This window comes from Choloepus didactylus, chromosome 5 (genome assembly GCF_015220235.1).
Source record: "Choloepus didactylus isolate mChoDid1 chromosome 5, mChoDid1.pri, whole genome shotgun sequence".
Lineage (NCBI taxonomy): Eukaryota > Metazoa > Chordata > Mammalia > Pilosa > Megalonychidae > Choloepus > Choloepus didactylus.
The window spans coordinates 98,647,040-98,670,071 of NC_051311.1; the positions used below are offsets into that span (position 1 = coordinate 98,647,040).

At 36.0% G+C, this 23,032-nt stretch overlaps 1 protein-coding gene and 1 pseudogene across 2 annotated transcripts in view; both read right to left on the reverse strand.

Moving 5' to 3' along the window:
- Nucleotides 1-23,032, reverse strand: part of PCLO (piccolo presynaptic cytomatrix protein) — a 460,751-nt gene that overhangs the window by 23,389 nt on the left and 414,330 nt on the right. The gene's annotated exons all lie outside the window — the stretch shown is intronic.
- On the reverse strand, nt 1,508-22,978 carry LOC119534767 (annotated as a pseudogene).

Consider the following 23,032-nt stretch of genomic DNA (forward strand, 5'->3'; position numbering starts at 1 on the left):
TTAAGAAAAAAAAGGAGAAAAAAGAAGTCAAAACACAGAAATCTTTTCAACCTTCCCTAATTTGCCTCCTATGTGAAGTCAGGAAAAATAAGTGTTTACTTCTAATTTTGGTGATGTAGTTGGAAAACAGAAGCAATAAATATCACAAGCTTACATTTTTTTTGTAATGCCCTCTTTCCATTTCCTGCATAGCAATAAGCCTGCTAATATATTAAATGCTTTTGCTTTCTTTCTTTTAAATGCCAATTACTTACATCTGTTTAAAAAATAAATTTGGAATGGGACATTCTGCTTTTTTGCCTTCATTGTTGTTAAGATATTTTAAGGGAAAAAATGTCAGAAGGCCCACCTACAATTTTAACTACCAGTTGAACAAAATTATTCTTATTTAGTGGTTACCAATGATCAGTGATGACATGCTGAAATAACTTCAAATATTTTGATAAAATAAAGACACAGCTTTTCTTCTCCATATCAGACAAAAAAACAAAACATAATTAGCATACCTTAGAAATATGGAAAACACAAATAGCAGGCTACAAATTAAAAAAAAAATAATTTCATTGACATATTTTCCACCAAAGCATGAACAAAATTTCACCTATCAGTTCAAAAATGGAATTAAATTAGGAAGTTTAAAATAAATAAACAGAAGTCAGACATTTACATAAAGAACTAACTCTGAAGTAGTATACTGCATATGTCCAGTTTGTACAACACTTCTTTAACTGTGTTCTTCAGCATAGTCACTTGTGCTCTTAGCAGCCATTAGAAGAAGATAAAATGAGTATCAGAACAACTCCATCATAAGAAAAGGGTAAATTGATTCTCATTCCAAAACTGCCTATGTAAAGCCTTACAGAATCCTGGACCACTGAATACCACCATTTTCTGTTTTCCTGACTATGTCAATTAAACAGTAATTTTTCATTAAGAGTGGGAAAATTTTATTAAACAAAGAAATATCAATATTGCAGTTTTTGTTTACAATTTCACACAGAAGTACAGTGTATGTAAGAAATACATGTCTGCATATAACAAGGTATGTACATTGGCAAAGGACGTCTCCAGTGTTGAGGTGGTTGAGCCTCCTAGCCTTGACTGGCAGTTGAAAACTCAAAACAAAACAAAACAAAAAAATATGTACATAAATTTCAATTTGTGAGAAAAGTTTATTGAAAACCAAGTTTGCCTGCATGTGAAGAAAATGCAGCAATGAAGAACAGGAAACATGGGGCACATAATAATATCCTAAGACTTTGTGCCATGAGGTTAAAAATATCTGTCTATCAGAAAACTGGGCTCCTTTTACAACACATCACCCCAAATTGGAATTTTCAGGCTTCAAAATTTAATTCCACCTCTTCTGAGTACGTGATCTCTTGCCGTTTTTCCTTTGACTGTTATTTGTCAGGATTTAGTTTGGGGATGATGATTTAATAGGTTTCTCTTTGGAGTGAAGTTTTCCCATTGTAGGCACTAGGAAGAACGAAGGCAAAAGCAGCAATTAACATCTCAGATGTCCCTTCTGATAACTCTCCCAGGGCCTCTGATGCTGGGGTTGCTGAATGAGCTGTGGAGGTCTCCTCCTCTTTAAAGTGCCTGGAAATGGTTTAGGAGGAGGTAATTTTGGATTACTACTTGGAGTACAAACACTGCATATCTTAGTAAAAGCAGCCAGTAACATGATCAGGGCAATTCCTGTAAGTAATACTGCCCACCAATATGCCACAAACCATTCAACAATGTTTTTATCAAGCTCTGGATTAAAAACTGCTTTTTTTTAAGCCTAGCTAGAGGACCATCGGCATCTACTAATCTCACAGTAGCCTCTAAAATCATTGCAAAGGGATCCAGGTTGCAGGCTGATGGTTCAACCACCAAATTGCTTGTTCCACCGCACAGACCCTGTACTGGCACAAGTTGATGGCTCCATTTTCTTCATACAGCAGATGTGACATAATTCCTTATCATCTTTGCCATCAGAACTGGCACAAGTACACTCCTCCAAGCCGTATTTCTCACAGATAGAACCTGCACGTTGCCCATTAATGTATAGTTGTGTGTGCCTATTATAATCTGTCAAATTTGGTTTAGGGTCAGATGCTGGGCAGAGAGCTGTGACGCCATTATATATTCCTTCTCTCACACAGTCTGAATCATCCCGACACTTCTCAGACTTTGACTAGAATGCACACTGTGCTGTACAGCAGGGACCTTGACTTGGACTGCAGTGTTTTCCAGGTTTCAGCTTGCCTTTTTCCCCCTCTGGTTGGTGGGGAGCACTCATCTTTACACTGGTCACTATCACCACAATCACAGTCTTCACCTTGTTCTACCATTCCGTTTCCAAAAATAGGTTGGCCAGATTCAAGAAAACAGTTGCTTCTCTTCTTCTCAACAACTTGGCTTATATTTCTGATACTACAAAGTGAGAATTTATTGTTGTTGAATTCGTCCCCAGATGTTGCTCTTGCATGCATGATGTAATTGCCATTTTCTTTTTGTCCTAAATTCTTAGATTCTCCTGGAGTGCCCTCTGTTCCAGAATCATGTGGAGATCCAAAATTGTGTCCAACTTCATGAGCAAAAGTAATGTGAGAGACTTTGGGAGGTACATGAAACCCATAGTTGTGAACAGGAACAATTCCAGTGTTTAGGGACCTCTTGCCGTCTGAATAGAGCTTACTTTTTTTCACATATTCCTCTAGAGCTTCCTGAAGGTGCTCCAACCCAAGCCAGACCAAGAATGCCATCATCAAAATTTCGGTCTGTGAAGACATAGGCCAAACAGTAGTCATCATGAACCTGCTCAGAATTCAATTCCAGAAACTTCTCTAACCCAATATTTGGGAACCCAAAAGGATATGTAGGATCCTTCTCATCAGCAATTGTATTGATTCTTATTCATTTTACCAAGAAACTAATGTTGCAGATTCTGGAGAAGTTGGTAGTCTAGTAAATTGTATCAATTACTAACATAACTGGGTATCTGGACAATCACAGCTTTCTATGTTTCATAATATTTAAAGAATAGATGATCAGTCTGAATATAAAGTTGGCATATATTTCTTTCAGCTATAGTTGTACTTTTTTTCCTTAGGAGTCCTGGACCATTAGCAGTGAATTCATCTTGAGGTTTCTGTGTTACTTCCTCTACACCAGTCATTTGGTACTTCCTCATCTTTTCAAATACTGAATGATCTGCACAGCCCTCCTGTGGACCATATTTATGGGAATAGTCTTCTCTGAGGAAAGTTCTATGGCATCTGGGGTTCCTCTGTCACATGGGAAGGCATATGGCCAGAGTCTGCTCAGCCTCTCCCGGGTTTAGCTTCTGGATTCCGTGTCTTTCTCCAAAATGTCTGTGGGCTTCTGTTTTAGCTTCTCTCTTAGCTTCTCCCGGGGGCAAACTCTGGATTACATCTTAGCTTCTCTCAACTTTTTTTTTTATTTGAGACAATATACCCTTACAGAATGAAAGAATTTGCCCTTTCACCCAAAGGCCACACAGCTAATAAATGAAACAAACAATGTGCATAAATAATTTGTAAAATATTATCTAAGAACTGTTTCCAGAAATAAGAGATCTTAAATCTGCAGATTGAAATGGCTTACAATGTGACATGGGAAATTTGACGAGGATAATCATCTTTGAGACATATCCTAGTAATACTACTGGGCTTTAAATGCAAAGAAAAAAAATTCTTTAGGTGTCCAGAAAAAATGTAAGAATCCTTGCAGTCTGGTATCAGGCTTAGAGCAAAGCAACAATGGAATAGCCTTTTAAGAAAGTCGAGAAAATGAAGAGCAAGTCACTTTATGTGTATCCAGCTAAGCTGTCTTTCAAGTATCAAGACTAAAGTTTTGTACCTGAAAGAACTCAAGGAATACTGTCAAAGGTTCACTTCCTGAGAAATATATGAAATGATGCATTTCATTAAACCAAAGAGATAACTAGAGAAACTTCAGCAAAAGGACAGATATTGAATAGTAAATATATTTAATTGTAGAACTAAGACAAAGTAAGAGTGGGGACTTGGGTGGGTAGAAGAACAGCATGTAAATGTTTTATGTTCTGACAAATAATGAGTGTAACTAAAAAAATAGATGGAGAAGGGAGAGAGAAACTAGAAAGTAGAATAAGATTATTGATTTTTATATAGGTAACAAGTAAGCAACAAGGATATTACTTAAAACTGACAGACCAGATAATAAAAGGTTAAGTACAGAAAGCAGGGGTTAAAGATATTTTAAAAGGTACAAATAAAAAGACAGCCATTAGAAGAAAGATACAAAGCGTCCTTAATTCCAAAAAGAAATTTTTAAAAACCAAAACCCCAAATTAAAAAGAAATACAATAAATAAAACACAGTGTACTTAATAATTATAAAACAAAATGCAGAGTTGAGACCAAGCTTATCTGTTATATCAATAAACATGAATAGACTTAGCCACCCTATTAAAAAAAAATTTTAGATAGGGTCATAAAGCAAAGTCTAACTCATTGCTATATGCAAGAAACAAAACTAAAATTTAGTTTTGTTATAAAAAGCCAAAAGTAAAGATGTTGGCAAGTATGACAGGCAAATGGAAACAATAAGAAAGTAAAGATTGAGATTCTATTATCAGAAAAATAGAATTAAGGCTTGTGTGCAATAAACCAGATGAAGAAGGGCACCTTATAAAACTAAAAATCCATAAATTATAACAAAGACACAACAGTTAATATCTGTGAACCACTTAACATAAAGCTGAAACTACAAAATAAAATGTAAGGAAGTATAGAGGGGTAAGGAGAAATAGAATAATAATAGTAGATTTTAACATACTATCTGCATCACAAGACAGATCAAGTGAAATAAAACAAGATACAGAAAATTTAGATGTCATACTCAATAAAATAGTTCTCATGGATATATATAAAAGACAATACACCTTTTTTTCAATCATAAGGAACATTCACAACCATTGATCATGTTTGCTTCTAAAGAAAACATCAGTAAGTTCTATCAAATGAAGCTGTTATAAACAACAATATCTGATCACAACGTAATTAGACTAGAAACTCTAAAACCAAATACAAAACTACCTTTACTTAGAAATTAAAAAAAATCCTTCTATGAAACAACTTTTGAGTAAATGAGGAAATATGAGAATATACACAGTTCCTGAAAAACAATGGTAATGAAAACACTATGTATGAGAATCTAGTGACCAGAGGAAAATCAATAGCCTTATATAACCATATCATTTAAAACAGTGATCAGAAGAAAATGCATAGAAATAGACTTATATCAATTAAAAAAACTGAATTAAATTTCCAACTCTGAAAGCTAGAAAAGAACCACATAGTAAAACAAAAGGAAGTGCAAGGAAAGAAATAATGAAGATAAAAACTGAAATTAATGAGGTAGAGAATAGAAAAACAGTAAGTCAATTTAAAAAATCAAAATTCCAATACTTTGACAACCATCAACAAAATAGAAAAATCAATAGTAAATTTAATCAAGTGACACATGGAGAAAGCAAAGTATACAAAATAAGAAATGCCAAGTGAGGAATAACTACTGACAGAAGAAATTCTTAAAAAAGTCCTATGAGATCCCTTTGCACATCTTCATGTAAATAAATTTAAGTAAATGCAGTTTACCATAATCTACCATATTAGAGATGGAAAGCTAAAGCAGAGTAATATAGAAAAAGTTTTCAAGATATTGCTTCAAAAAGGCAGTAGGTCCAGCTTATTTTATAGGGAAATTCTACAAAATCTTTAGATGCCACATTACTCCAGTGCTACATAAATAGTTTCAGAGCATAGAAAATGAAGACAAAGTTCTAAATTCCCTTTTCTGAAGAAAGTGTAATATTTATACCTAAACCCTATAAAGATAAGATGGAAACTAAAAATTAGAGATCAATATCACTTATACTGATGTGAAAATTTTGAATAAAACACTAGTGAACAGACACCAACATCACATTTAAAAGACTAATACCCTGTTACCATACAGAATAGAAGACCAGTTAGATATTTATACTTATACTGATGACCAGAATAAAATAGTAGTACAGGCTATAATAATATCCCATATTTTATAATGGGGCATATGCATACGAATAGGAAAAGAAGTTCACTGAGTTTCTCTTTCTATCACCATGGGGACCCACTTTAAAAACGGGGCAGAAGGAATGGTGTCTAGGGGCATGGATTTATCTTTTGACATCTCTCAGATGGATGCAGTAAACAGTGAAAAATTTCCTGGCCAATTAAATGGGACAATAGATGGATAAAATGGAAAGGCACTTGACTACTCCAAGCTTTTCAGCCTTAGGAAGATAACAAAATTAGGGGAACCATCTATTTCTGCCTTTCTGAATTCATTCCAACCTTATTTTACTACTTGTGCTGGTTTGAATCTATCGTGTCCCCCACAAAAGCCATGTACCTTTTGATTAGGTTGTTTCCATGGAGGTGTGACCCCCCCATCCAGTGATTAGTTCACTGGAGTACTTTAAGAGAACTCAGGAGATGAGAGGCTGAGAAAAGCCAAGAGAGATATTTTGGAGAGAAGCTAAGAGCCAACACAGACCCAGATGCTTGGAGAAGCTGGGAGATGCAGACAGAAGGACGTTTGTAGATGCTAAGCTAAGAAATGAAGCCCAGAGTTTGCCTCAGAGAAGTTAAGAGAGGACCCCCAGATGCTTAGAGAGAAATGCCCCAGGAGAACCAAGCAGAGAGCTGAGAGAAGCTAAGAGAGACAGACACCTAAAGACATTTTGGAAAAAGCCATTTTGAAATGCAAGCTGGACCAGCAGCAAAGGACCAGCAGATGCCAGCCACGTGCCTTCTCAGCTGACAGATGGGTTCTGGATGCCATTAGCCTTTCTTCAGTGAAGGTATCCTCATGTTGATACCTTAGTTTGGACACTTTTATGGCCTTAGAACTATAACTCTGTAGCCTAATAAATCCCTTTTATAAAAGCCCATCCATTTTTGGTATTTTTCATAAAGGCAGCTTTAGCAAACTGGAGCACTACTCCATTAATGAAATATCATTATTATTTTCATAACTCTTTGACAATACAAGATCTATCTTTTCAAGTCTCTATTCTCCATTAAATTTGCAACTGAGAATTTCAACTCAGAATGTCCTCCTCTTTCTCCAATTTTGAGAACGTAGGAGTTGAAAGAAAGTTTAGGGATCAACTCATCTTCCTTTTAAACAGAAACATGTAACTCAAATATTTGCTTTTACCCTATTTCTCTCTGCTCAATGATTGTTGCTCCAGCTTATACCAGCTTATATTTTTACCTGTTACTCCTAACTAGACTAAAGTTCCTTTATGATTGAGCTTTCTGTCTTTCTATTATGCCTCCCATATAATCTTAAACCACTCTGTCGGCACAGGAAAGACACAATCTAGTATTAGTTTACTGGCTGAAGTGAGAATTCATAAGTTATCTTAGTTCTTAATTGGCCTATGATATATGTATGCTTATATCTAAATGTGACTGTTGATAAAACCCTGGGAATTCTCACTAAACTCTCATCCACAAAGAAGTAGATGAACAATTAGAGTAGCCAGCCCCAGGAGAAAGTCAAACAAATCCCTTGACAGTGACAGCCTTGACTCATCACTGTAAGATCAAAGGGTCTCAGGACAAGTCAAGAAAAACAGCCAGGGCTTCTCATTTCCCAGGGCTCCAAGATGAAGTGAGGGCAATATCCAAAGCTGAGAGTGTCTTTTCATAGGAGTTGGACTCACCTTGGCTTGGTGTAGTAAATGTTGGCACATAGCATTTAACTAAATCTCAGAAGAAGGAACAGAGTCTAGTGAACTACAGCCACAAACAGTCATAGAAAAGTGGATAGAACTGCTGCTCCATCCCTCAAACAGTCCCTGGGATGGAGGGAAAACTAGGATTCCAAGTTGGTAGGAAAGGAGTCAAGGAAAATTCACACCACTATTTAGGGTCAATAGAAATTGTGGGTAGAATTGATCACAATGATGAGTACAACAAGAAGGGGAATAGACCAACAATTTCTTTTGGAAGAAATTCCCTTTTATAGGTCATATTCTCTTTTATAGGCTTGAAAGGCCACCCAATACTCTGTACATTTGAAGTTTGTTGTTGTTTTTCCCACCTTCTCACTTGGGAAGAAAGGTGGAATTTAAAACTTGCTAATTAAAGTTCTCAAGTCATCGCTTTTTCTGCTTCTTTCTTGGACGGTTAAATTCACATGTTTAATAGTGTGACATTCGTGAAGGTCTTGAGAAGTTTCTCTTTGCTCAATGATTGTTGCTCCAGCTTATACTTTAATATTTCTATTAAAGGAAGAAAGGGACATGTCCATTGCAGGGCTCTCAAAGGAGAAGGCTGAATTAATTAGGGGTCATTAAAATCAATTATTGCTGTTCTTTTATAAGTTCAGAATGACTGTCATTTGAAGCAGATGAATGGATGCAGACAAAAATACTCTGCATCTACTGTCTCAAAAGGGAAACAGCAGCTCCAGCTCAGCTCGAACCTTTGAACTAAAAAAGACTATGACATACTAGAGGATATGTGAATGTATTGTGTTATTTGGTTTGCAGTAGAGAGTAAACAATCAGTAGGATAATGATTTGGCTAGTCATAAGGTCTCTTGGTGTCCTGAAATTTATGCTTCTTTGGTTGTATTAAAGGAACAAAAATTGATTCTACCTTACAGAAGTATTTATCCTAGACTGTAGCATGCACATACAACTCAAGAAGAGAAAGAAAGAGAAGAAGAAGGAAGGGAGGGACAGAGGGAAAGAGGGGACATAGTTCAAAAATGAGATGACAAAATAATAGGTGAGGTGGAAATGGGAATTAGAAGGCTAAAGAAACGTAATCCCATTTCAAAACTCTTAATGAATTAGAAATATCACAGAACAAAATGAGATAAAATAGAAATTAATATTATTGACAGTGGAAAGGAAGGCTTAAAATAGGAAAGATATTAAAGAAGTTAGAGAACACAATAGATATATAGAACAGAAAGATATAATCCAACGTAACTGGCTTCTCTGAAAAAGTAAATCAAGAGAGCAGAAAATAACATCTATTCAAAAATATAAAAAAAATATTCTGTATTCCAAGAAATATTGGTAGATTTAGATGGTGGTGTAGCCTATTTGAGCTAATGAACTTGTTTAAGGATAGAGAAAACATTCTGTAAGGATCCAGGGTGAAAAAAAACCAATTCCCTTGTTAAGAGTCCAAGAATCAGGCTGATTTCAGATTTCTCAAAAGCTACTCTCAATACCAGAAGTCAAAAGAACTATGTCTGAAAATATCTGAGGGGAAGAAAGTACACTCCTATTTAAGTTGTCATTGGTGTATAAAAGAACATATAGCCATTCTCAAATATTTAAGACACTATGAGAGATTATATAAGAGAGGAAGGAAGGAAGGAAGGAATGGAGGAAGGGATGGAGGAAGGGAAGGGAGAGAAGGAGGAAGGGAGGGAGGGACCAAAAAAATAGTAGAGTAACGAAGGTTGAAGAAAGTGAAAGAACACTGATTCCTTACATTTTAAAGCAGAGAGTCATTCAATGAAGTTTAAAATTGAAATGTAATAGTAAAAGTCATAATGACCTAGTCACTTAATATTTTACATTTTGTTTCATAAACTTAGTGAGATCTTTTACAGAGTAATATGGCTAAAATATTTATCTGAAGCTGTTATTCCTTTGTTTTCACTTTGATACAATTTGTTCATTAAATTCAATATCAGTATAACAATTTTTTTACAAAGAACATGAATAACATAATTCCATTTTAACAAAATTATCTCTGTCTCTAGCTAGCTAAAGCATTCTAAGTAAGTATAATTGTAAAACTAGTTTATTTTTGTCTTTCACAGCTTCCCCTTTTCACACTGTCTGGTGTTTTATTCTCCATTAACATATGCAATTCTCTTCCCTGCTTTTTTCACTTTCTCGGAAAAATGTTTACATATATTTATAGATATTTTACCTTTGAAAAAACATGTGTGTCATATCTATGTGCTCACATTTATACACATCCCTGTAACTTGCTATATAATTTATAATTTTAGAGAAGTATATTTTAGGAAAACATAATTAACAGAACACTTACACTCATTGTCTCACAACAAGAATAAAGGTTGGTATAATCCACAATTTACAGATGAGAAAACTGTGGCTCAGGTGTCTTAAGTATCTTGCCAAATTGTTACATGTTTGTGGTTTATTGAATTATTTAGCTCAATTTAGACATGTTCCTAATCTTAATCTACATTCTTATGTTTGTGTGACCCACTGTAAATAGTATCTCTTGAAGATTTTATTTTTCTTTAAGGTGTGGCCAACTGAATGAGGGTGGGTCTTAATCCAGATTACCGGAGACCTTGTAAAGAGATAGACACAGGGAAGAACCAGAAGCTGGAAGTCAGGGGAATCCAGAGGAATAAGAAGACATGGCCATATCAGGAAAGCCAGGGCACCCCAGAGAGTGCCTGCAGCCAGCACCAGAACGCTGCCATCTTCAGGGAGAAATCAAACCCTGCCTATGTCTTGAGCTTGGACTTCTCCTAGCCTCGAAACTATGAGCCAATTAAATACTGTTTTCAAGACAAAGCCAGTTTGTGGTTTTGTGATAGCAGTCTGGCATCATAAGAGAATGACTGAGGCAGAACTTGAATCTAGATCTTCTGATTTTAAGTCTAAGGCTCTATTCTCCCATGAACACTATATTTTCTTATGAATAAGATTGCAAAGATATTTGAGTTACTTATGGGAATATTAGCAGTTTTTATAATACAGTATTATAATGAAAGGGTTTTCAAGGCTAAAATTTACTATTTTGTTTTAGCCACATATTGGACCTTAGAAAGCAGAGAGAGCATAGCAAGAAACTCTGTAAGTTGTTTAAGTAATGGAAGATCTCTTCTAGTATTGTCTACACATTTCCATTAGGTCAATTATGTAGGTTATTTAGATTAAACAACAAAAACAGCAATACAGTTTTCTGAATTGCTTATAATTATTTAAGATTCTATATGCAATTGACTTAAACATGCAAAGTAATTTAAAAGAAGTGGCTATTGATTGAGAAACTATTTCTATTTTCTTACATTACTGATTTTTAATACTTACTGGACACAGTGCAAATTGAGGTTTAATCTCTTATAATTCTAAGACTTCTATTGCAATAAGGGTGGCTTTTGTCAAGTGTAAGGATGTTTTAAGCAAAAGCTCTTTGGAAGCAACATATAATTCACTGAATGTGAAAAAAAAAAGTGCCAATTCATAAAAGAAGAGAAAAGCAGTACTTTGTAGAAGGGAAGTCTCCATAAGGAAAAAAATCATACAGTGAAAAAAATTCTCATTAACACTTAGATTTCTCTGTATTCACAAATTTCCATTAATACTGCCTACCTGTTCAGGTCACTGGTATTACTGAAGTCTGATTGGTGTTAGATAAGATGTGTATTTAGCCCTGATAGTCTATCACCACCTAATTTGTTAGCACCCGTCATTCCAAATCTAAGAAAAGTCTAATGTGAAATTAAGCTGGATTTTTAAAAACCCAGGAAATCTGGTTTCTAGCCCTGTGAGATGACAGGCCAGTCATTAAATCTCTGATTTGTCTTTCCCATTTGTAAAATGAAAATATTTAAGATCCTGTATAATATCCCTTTCAGTATTATAGGGCTGTAAAATTTTGGGACATTTTCTGGCATTACCTAAACACGATTTAGCCCTCAGCCTTCACTGGTTAAATGTATTTTGCTCAAAATAATTTTATCTGTCTAGTCTGTTAGTGTTTCCAAATCCAGTCATTATGGAAAGTCTTACTTACGCCTTCATACCAGTCAATAGCCAAAGTATTGAAGCACATTTCCTAATGTACAAGTTTAAATGGTGATATTTTTATAATGCCAGGATAACAAAGGTAAACAGTCTAACAGCATGTCTTAAATGGAAATTATTTAATAATCATAATTCCTTTTTATTTATCAACATTCATATGCAATGGAAGGTCAGTTCTAGATGTAATTTAGAGTAAATATGTCTATACCTACTAGGTCAATTACTCAATTTATTCAAATTAAGCAAAACCAAGAAAAACATGTCTTGAAATATTCATATGTCAATACCATTTTAACTTGAAATCTCACCCCAACCCCCCACCCCCCGAAATAAAGGTCATTTTCCACTTTGTTGAGCCTGTACAAATCAAACCTTAGAGAGAGGACAACATAAGCTCACTATAATTAATTCTTTTCTCCAGACTTTCTCTGTAATTTCCAACCAGGTGTATTCTCACCTTTAGTCTATAACAATTTTACCTTCCATGCTGATGTTGTAACTCTCCTTTCCAAAAGTTAAAAGGCTTTTTGACTGTGGTGCTCAATAATTATCTATAATTAGCTCTTCCTTTTCTTTACATCATATCCTTGAGTAGCAAGAAAAGCTACTTGGTTTTTAAATAAGCCTGGTATCTTATTTGCATTGATTTTAATCTCCTGGTATATTGTTGCTTTCCAGAGTATATATTAAAGGCACTGATATGTTTTAAAGTAAATTCTCAGAAACTTGTTTCTGGACAAAGATCCTTACTTGTATAGATAGAACTGGTTTTGGGTAGGACTAACTAGGAGGAATGTGAAATGGTTTAATTTTTGAAGGTTTACCCTACTCTTAGACATTTGAAAAAAGTGAGGAATAGTGACACTATTTTATCTCATTATGTAGTATATTGGATTCCATTCCAGGTATCCTCAGTATGAGATTTCATGAGATTGGTTCTATGTAAATCATCCTATTTAAACAATGATGATGACTCTGTGCAACTAGCTGTTACCCAGCTCCCCTTCTACTGCTGTATCTAATGGATGACTGTAAGTACTTGGGACCAGCACTTTTTACTGACACGTTCCATGAATAAAGGGTTAGAGAAAGAATTACTAAAGCAGATTTGAAAAATACTTCCATACCAGTTATAATTTCTTAGAGTGCAAGTCACTGGATTTGATTTTAAAGAAAAAAAAAAAATCTTCTTCCCAAATATATTTCAAGAAAAATCATCTTCTACTCCCTCACAAGTATATGCTTTTTTATAACCAAATGAATAGTGTTTTATAATATTACTAGTGATGAATACTAGTTAAATAATTTAAAAATAAAATATGTAAAATGTCAATCTCATTTTCTCTTAAAACCATGTAAAATAGACAGTAGGTATTAATACTTTCATTTAACATGAAAAACACTGTAAATTTTAGGTCGATTAAGTTACCAAAAGTCACACAGCTAGATTAGATCAGTTTCCAGGAAGATGGCCCAAGGTTATTGCCAAAATTGTGGTAATTTATTATGTGATAGTGATCGTGTGCCAAATTCACGTGCATTTTCTTGTATGTTCCTGTTTTGGAGGAAGGTGGCTTGGAATCTGGGGTCATGGTGATCAGCAGGCATGTGTGTGTGGGGGGGGGGTGTGTATGGAGGGGCTTGGGATTTGTGGGGCAGTTGTCCTGGGAAAAGACAGGGAGTAAATTTTTACCCATTTCCTTTTCAAGGCATTAATTTATGAAAATATATTTGATTGTTTACATGTAGGGAGTTACAATGGACATGAAGGTGAAGATAAGGTGTTTGATCTATTGAACAACTGTTGTGTTTCAGGCACTTTATAGGATCCTATAAATAATTGACTTAAACATGAAAAGTAAGTTAAAAGTGCAAGAGCTGTGCTTTATTTATACTTGTCTTTTTAGCCCACAGCAAAAGCATATATATTAGATGTTTAATGAATGAAATTGTGTAGTTTTCCTAATCTTTATCACAAACTTATAAGGTAACTCTTTCCACCTAGACCCAAAGAAAGTGATGTATTGGATCTGACTTAAATGATCATGCTTGTACCACTAAACTAAGCTAACACCAAGGATGACAGATATTTTGGAATTTTCTCCAACTCTATGGCTCCACCCAAAAGATGATTTTATGTTAGCCTCTTAATTTTATTCTCTGTTTTCGTCTATACCAAAGCCTCTATATTCAAAGCTGTTGAGTGACATCCTAGCACATTTTCATGTCTCTGGGCTGAGTGGGGGCTGAGGGAGGAGGCATTTTGTTACATTTTCATTAAAAAAATGTATTTCAAAGGGAAGGGATTTTTTTAAGCTTTCATTAAAACTTTTATTTGAAATAACCCAGATTCAAGGTGATATTTTATACAGTAAAGCAGATTTAAGAGTTCTGTGAAAGTAGGTCAAGCCTGCACATTCTCTCTGTATTCTGTTATAAAAATAAATCCTTTCTTTCTGAGATAAAGCCAGAAAGAACATAATTTTAGGAAGAAAAAATAGATTTTTCTGATTGGTCTCCTTCAATGCTTTTGGCAATTTCTGTCTCTTGATACATGTGTCTTAGCATTCATTTTACTGTGACCCAAAATACTAGATCTCTTTAAAAATTTACTTTTAATTGGAAGCCTCCTATTATCTTGTATAAGACAAGAAAAAAAGCTTTTGCTATTAGAGAAGAAAAACTGAAAACTTAATAAATGGACTTTACATTGAAAATGTTTGGAGTTTTGAAATAACTCCCCAACCCTTAGGAAAACAAACCCCATGACTAGTGAAATAGAACAGCTGGTATGACAGACTAACAGGTTAGTGAAGTCCTTTTTAGTAGAAGAAACAAGCTTAAGAAGACAAGGCCAGCTTCCTGAATTCACACTAAAAGTTGTACTGGTATAAAAGCAGGCTTATTACCTACCCAAGAAGAGAGAGTATTAACATCATCATTTAACAAATTTAGAAAATAAAACCAGGTCATAGTTTAACATTAGGGAAACTAGGAGTCCCTCTGAGGAAATATAAACAGTCTCTGAAAATGTGAGGCTACTGTGGTAGGATGAATTATATACACTAACTAAGACGTGTTCTTAATCTTAATGCCACTCCTTTGTGTTTGAACTCACTGTAAATAGGGTCTCTTGAAGATGTTATTTTTAGTTAAGGTGTGATACAATTGAATTTTTAAGGTGAGCCTTAATTGGATTACTGGAATCCCTTATAAGCAAAAGAAATTCCAACATAATCAGATAAAGCCATGGGGGAAGAACCAAAAGCTGGAAGTCAGTGTCCCAGGAAAAAAGGAGAGGACATGCCATGTGATGGAAAAGTGAAGTGCTGGGGATTGAATCATGTCCTCCAAAAAAAAGGTTGCTCAGATACCAACCCCTAGCCCTGTGCGTGTGAACCTATTTGTAAATAGGATCTTTGAAGATGTTATTAGTTTAGGTGTACCTAAACTGAATGAGAGCGGGCCTTAATCCATTAGGGCTGAAGTCCTTATTAGCAAAGGAAATTGGACATAGATAGAAGCCACTTAGAGCAGCCAGAAATTGGATGTCAACAGAGCTTGGAGAAGAAGAAAAAGAGGCTGCCATGTGCATTGTCATGGGACAGAAAAGCCAAGGACAAGGATTGTGCAACCAGCCCTAGAATGCCGCAGTCTTCAGGGAGAAAGCATTGCCTTCCTGACTCCTTAATTTTGGACTTCTTCTAGCTTCAAAACCATGAGCCAATAAACTCCCATTCTTTATGATATTTGTTTTAGTAGCCAGGAAACTAAAACAGTTTTTGGTATTGGAAAGTGGGGCACTGCTATGACAAATACCTGAAATTGTGGAAATGGCTTTGGAATTGAGTAATGGGTAGTGACTGGAAGGACTGTGAGGTACTTGATAAAAAAAGGCCTAGACTGCTTTAAAGAGACTGGTAGAAACAGGGACATTAAAAGAACCTCTGAAGAGACCTTAGAAGAAAATGATGAATTCGTAATTGAAAATTGGAGGAAAGATAATCCTTCATACATAATGGCAGAGAACTTGTGAAATTGTGTTCTGATTTCGGAGAGAAAGTGGAACTTGTAAGAGATGAACTCATATTTAGCTGAAGAGATTTGCAAGCTAAGTGTGGAAGGTGCAGTCTGGTTTCTCCTTACAGCTTTGAGTAAAATATGAGAGGAAAGAGATAAGCTGAGTACTGAACTCTTAAGCAAAAAGAAACCAGAAATTGATGGCTTGCAAAATTCTGAGTTTATCCAGATAGTGTGCTCTGAGACTAGGGCCAGAAGTGGCTCTATCAGGGATCTCCTTGAGCTTTATGGAACTGAGTCCCCAGAGAACAGGGCTCAGGAGGGTGTGACTGAAAATGGTTCCAGTCAGCCACTTCAGTGGAAGTCGAGATTGAAAATTCAGATATCCAGAAAGGATTTGTAGAAAGTTCTATTGTTTGATGGTTTGGATCCCATGGAATTGCTAGCAAAGACAAAAAGGTTTTGCAAAATTTGTATGAACAGGAGCAATGCCTGAAAGGGACAGAGAAGGGATGACTTGAAGGAAGAATGACTTTCAGGGCAGAACAATGGAAGTTGAGGACTGGCCTGAACAGATCTCTGTTCATGAGAGTGGACCCATCCACATGTGTGGAAATGGCAGGTGTGCCCCTATGTATGGAGGGGGCAGGCCACCTGCCTGGGGACTTTGAGGGGGCAAGACTTGCACCCTACTGTTTAGGAAAGTGCCACCAATCCAATGCTTGGAGATCGTGGGGCCTGTTGTTTCAGAATTCAAGAAAGCGTAGTTGCTATTCCAATGCTCGGAGAGTGTGGGGCCTACACTGCAGGGTTTGGGGAGAGCATGGCCACAGCACAGGCACTTGGAGAGGGTGGGGCTGCTATTTCAGCAGGCCCATAGGGCAAAACATGATCTACAGACGACTCTCAGACTTTGAAATCTAACGGAGTTTGCTCTGCTAGGTTTCAGATTGGTTTGGGGCCTATGAAGCCTGTTCTGTCCCACCAATGTATTTTGGGAGCAGATATCTTGCTTTCTAGATTTTACAGGTCCACAGATGGAGAGGAATTTTGCCCCAATATTGATCACACCCATAAATGATTTTACTGAGACTTTGTAACTTAGTGTTATTCTAAAATGGTTTAAGGCTTCTGGCATATTGTGATGGAATGAGTGCATTTTGCATGTAAGAAGAATATGTTTTTTGTGGGCCCAGAGGGTGGATTATTGGGGATTGAGTCATGTTCCCCACAAAAGGCATATTCAGTTCCCAATCCCTGGTCCTGTGGGTGTGAACCCATTTGTAAATAGGTCTCTTCTGGTTTGCTAAAGCTGCTGGAATGCAAAATACCAGAAATGGATTGGCTTTTACAATGGGGGTTTATTAGTTCTCAAATTTACAGTTCTATGAACACTGAAAATGTTCCAATTAAGGCATCAATAGGATGATACTTTCTCTGAATAAAGGCTGATGGCATCTGGGGTTCCTCTGACACATGGGAAGGCACATGGCTGGAGTCTGCTGGGTCTTTTCCCGGGGTTAGCTTCTGGTTTCCCTGGCTTTCTCCAAAATGTCTTTGGGCTTCTGTCCAAGCTTCTCTCTCTTAGTTTCTGTGTGTCCTTTCTTATTTCTCCCAGGACATTTCTCTGTAAGTGTCTAAGGGTCCTCTCTTAGCTTCTCCAGGGCAAACTTTTGGTTTCATCTCTTAGCTTCTCTCCTGGTTCTGGTTCAAAGGCTGTCTCCAAAATGTCTCTGGGTGTTTTCTCTCTAAGAGTCTCTGAGCTTTCTTCCAAATGTCTCTGCCTTTTACCCTCTCTTAGAGGATACCAGGAAAGATGATTAAGACCTACCTTGAATGGGTGGGGCCACATCTCTATGCAAATAATCTAATCAAAAAGTCTCATCTGCAATAGATCTGCCCTCACAAGATTATATTAAAAGAATGTAGTCTTTTACGGGGCACATAACGTATTCAAACTGGCACAAGGACCTCTGAAGATGTTATTAGTTAAGGTTTGCCCAGACTGAATGAGGGTAGGCTTTAATCTAATATGGATTTTTATCTAACCTCATATGCAACAGTTGAAGCTACAAGGTCCTAACAGAAAGTAGTTGACTTACTCAAAGGAGTGGTTAAAAAGAATTTAATGAAAGGACCATTTACAAAGTGGGGGGAGACTAAGGGAACCTACAGGGTGTGGTGATGCACCCAAGGACCATCCACAAGAGGAAGCCATTCCCACTCCTAGACCTGATGGATCCTGAGGAGGGAGGCTGTTAACAAAATCCAGAAAGAGCTATACCGTGGGAGAGGAGCCCCTAGAGAGGAACTGAATAAGTCAACTACTTCCTGCTAGGACCTTGTAACTTCAACTTTTGCATATGAGGTTAGATAAAAATCCAAGACTCGTGTGTGTGTGTGTGTTTTCCATATAGGGAACAGTTCTCCCAAGTCCATCTATGAAACAGTCCGTTTGTTAAAAGGAAATCAAACATGGATTGAAACCATGGGGAGCAGCCAGAAGCTACAAGTCAATGCAACCAGGAATAGAAAGGAGGAGATGCTGCCATGTGCATTGCCATGATTTTGGACTTCTCCTAGGCTCAAAACTGTGATCCAGTAAACTCGCATTATTTAAGTCAACCCACTGTATAGTATTTGTTTTAGCAACTAGAAAATGAAAACACCAAGGAACCCAAGGACTGCCAGCCAGAACGCTACCAACCACAGGAGGAAGACAGCCTTCCAGCCTCTGAAACCATGAACCAGTGAATTTCTGCTGTTTAATCCAACCCACTGCGTGGTATTTGCTATAGTAGCCAGGACAACTAAGCTACCAATAACCGCAGAACAATCTCCATCTTCTCACAGAGTGGAAGGGCAATACGCCACCCAATAATCTAAAAAAGAATTGGCAAATGCCACCTGAAGGAGGGTAAATAGTTTGTGGGAGTCAAATGTTTAAATTGGTTCACTAGGTTATTTACATTGATATCAAGTCACTCTTTGTTCTCAGATTAATTACACACAGTAATTTTGCTACTCTTCTCAGTTTTAACTGATTCTCTAGTTTTTCATTCTTTACTAGATGAAATATATAGAAATATTTTAGAGTTCTATTTTATAAAACTGTTCCTTAACCCTATTATTTCCAGCTATAACCTATTCTCTCTTTTCCTTAACTGTCACATTAGATCAAAGAGGAAACTATAATTCCATCCCAACTATTTATGCTCAACCCACTTGTGCTGGATATTCTGTTTACCTCTTCAGTTTTCCTCTACATTAGGTAGATCTTGCTTTGCCTACTAATATGAATATGAACACTATGGACTTCCTCACCTGGCTTCCTTACCTTCTTACTTTCAGTGAGGTTTGACAGTGAAGAGCCAGCAGGAGATCTGAGGTTAAGAGCAAAGAGGTTGGCACATTTATTTCTTCATCCTACTCCACTGTGTCTGTTGGGACATTATTTTTTTAGCAGTGGCTGTACCTTACTACAAAAACTACAGTTCCTCTCTAGGGGCTCCTCTCCCATGGTATAGCTCTTTCTGGATTTTGTTAACAGCCTCCCTCCTCAGGATCCATCAGGTCTAGGAGTGGGAATGGCTTCCTCTTGTGGATGGTCCTTGGGTGCATCACCACACCCTGTAGGTTCCCTTAGTCTCCCCCAACTTTGTAAATGGTCCTTCATTAAATTCTTTTTAACCACTCCTTTGAGTAAGTCAACTACTTTCTGTTAGGACCTTGTAGCTTCAACTTTTGCATATGAGTTTAGATAAAAATCCAAGACTCGTGTGTGTGTGTGTGTGTGTGTTCTCCATATAGGGAACAGTTCTCCCAAGTCCATTTATGAAACAGTCCATTTTGTTCTGAGGTGCTATTTTTAGTTTCCATATATTCCTGGGTCTATCTTTGTATTTTATGCTATTTTTCCTTTCATCTTGCACAAGTTCCATACTCTTTTTAAAAATATTGTGTGTCTTGATATCTTGCAGGGCAATTTCATCCTTGTATTAGGGTAGAGTAGATTTTGCTGCAGCCACTATCTCCCCTTTTGTTGGTTGACAGACCCACAAAGAAAAGAGAACTCTGTAGAGACTTGCACAGAAATTAAATGCTCAGCCCAGAAGTGACACATATCATTAACTCCTATGACTTATTGGCTAGAATCAGTCAATGATTCACTGTCCCACAAGGGAGTCAAGTAGTCTCGGAGACAGAGAAATGGAAATAATCAGTGAGCCACATTAATGACACCAAAACCTTCTTTGTTCTTTTTCAAAGTTGACTTGGTGATTGGAGGCTCTCAACTATTTCACTTGACTGTTAGAATAAGTATGTCGAGTTCTTAAAAAAGAAAAAATCCAGCTGTGAATTTAACTGGAATTTCATTAGGTTTATATTTTGCTGTCCTACTAAGGATGATGGAATATTTCTACATTTATTCATATCTTCTTTTATGCCCTTTAATAGAGTCCCAAAGTTGCTTTTATTTTTCTGTAGGTACTTAACATTAATGAACATATAAAAGTTATTTATCAATTTGTTGTTGAATATAGTTTTTGAATTCTTCACTATTACAAAGTTGAAATGAACATTTTATCCGTAACTCTTCATGTAGGGATATAAGAGTTTGACATATTCCTATGTATGGAATCATTGGTTCAAAGAATATGCATACGTTCATCTTTAGTTACTATTGCCAAATTGGTCTCCAAAATGGTTATACAAATATTCTCATGTACTGTTGTCCTATCAGCAGGATACTATTTCATTTGTTACCTTTTGGCAAATTTTGGTGTTCCCTTAATGAATTTTAGAAAAAAACATTATATTCATGCACAAACATGCAGGATAATAATCCAGTATGAATAATTAAACTTCATTTAAATGTGTGGCAAATATCTTCTCTCAGTCTTCAAATTATCTTTTTATTTTATTTATGGTGTCTTCTGTTGAACTAAATTTTGTTCTAATTTTAATGTAGTCAAATTTAGTAGTCTTTTACATTATTGTTTTTTGTTTTGTCTGATTTTGAAATCAGAAAGATAATTACCTATATTTGTTTTTAAAAATATTAAAGTGTTATTTCTTAAATAGATGCTCAAACCACATTTATTTGTCTATCTATTGTTTTTGCAGCATGAAGTAATAACCTTTTTTTATTGTGTGTGGGCAACCAATTTTTCCTGAATATTTATTTATCTACAATGTAAAATACAATTTCTGTTGTAAATAAAGCTTCCATATATATAAGGATATTATTGGTCTATTAAACTATACATGTGCTAATACCATATTATTTTATATACTATGACTTTATAACTAATCTTGATAACTAGGAGCACTGTACCTTAACATTCTTCTTTAAAATTTTCTTGGCCCTTTGGTCTTCTGTATGAATTTTAAGATTAACTTCAAAATTCCCTAACAAACCTTTTTGTTATTTAATTAAATTTCATGATATTCGTTTATTAAATTTGGAACTGTAATAATTATGATATTAATCTTTATTGCATGCTATATAAATATTCATTCATTCATATCTTCCTTTTTGAGCCTCAATTATATTTTGCAATTTACTCATAAAGTTGTTGTATTTTCTTAGACTTATTTCCTGCAGTTTTAGACTTTCTACCAAATTGTGAAAAGGTTCCTTTTTTCCTGTGTTTTTGAAGAGGTCAACAGAGGTCACATCAGAAGGCTATTGTATCTTTCCTTGATTTTTCTACCTGTTTTGTCTGACCTTGATATCATTCCACCAGCTTTATATTGCTTGGTATCGGTATGATGCGTATCTTTCCGTCCCTTTATTTTCAACCTTTCTGTAAAATTTTACTTTACAGTATGCCTTCTGTAAGCAGCATGTAGCTAGATAAGTTTAATCTACTTTGGTTAAGTTTGTATTTTATTACATAATTTAAATACATCTATATTAATTAGCAGTGATTATTTTCTGTTTAATAGTTCTTACTGCACTATTTTGGAATGCTTTCCACTATAAGTAACAGAAAATATGATTTATAATGGATTAAACAAATAGGGAGTTATTTTTCTAATGTAAAAAGAAATCCAGAGTTAGTCAGGTTGGTAGTTTGAAGCTGTACGTATCCCAGTAAAACACAGTCTTAAATTTAATCCATTCCTGTGGGTGTGAACCCATTGTAAGTAGGACCTTTTGATGAGGCTACTTCAGTTAAGGTGTGGCCCAGCCCAATCAAGATGGGTCTTAATCCTATTAGTGGAGTCTTTTATAAGCAGGATGAAATTCAGACTTAGAGAGTGAAAGACAAAGAGAGCAGCCAGAAGCTGAAAATCAACACAACCTGGATGAGAATGGAGAGGCCAGGAAGGCTGTCATGTGTATTGCTATGCAAGAGAGGAGCTAAGGACCAAGGATCTCCAGCAATCAGTCCCAGAATACTGCAGTCTTTGGCGGGAAAGCATCGTCTTGACGAGGCCTTGATTTGGATATTCTCTTAATCTCAAAACCATGAGCAAGTAAATTCCCTTGTTTAAGCTGAACCATTGCATAGTATTTGCTTGAGCAGCTAGGAAACTAAAATAGGCAGGCACAGGCATGGGTACACAAGTTCAATAATGAACTCAGGAGCTTGATTCTTTCTTTCTTTATAACTGTCATTTTTGGCATTTGTTTTCCTCCTTCTTGCTTCATGGTTGCAAGATGCCTCTACATTTCCAGGCATCAGTTTGTCTTCCAGACACAATAAAATGGGTCAGGAACAACTGCTTTTACTTCACAGGGATCTTGTGAAGATTTAATGAGCTAATACAATGTCCAGAATATTGTAATCTCTCAAAAAGTTTAGTTATTAACATCTTCTGCTGTCTAGAATAGAATTTATTCCTTCACCATCTAATTCTGGTAAACCCAAGTCTTTCTAACACAAAATCCAGGAAATATACTGTCCTTCATCCCTACATTGGTAACTCCAGAGGGCACCATTCACCAACTGGTCTGTGTGAACACTGTCTCCTGGAATCATGCTCACCCTACTTGTCCATACCTGGGTGGTACTGCCCTCAGGCTTCCTAGAAAGTGAGACCCTCGAGAATAAGACTGATCTTGATAAATGAGGAACATGGTTGCTGTTAAAGTTGAAAATGTTAAGTGAAGAATTTAGTAACCTGTCTTAAA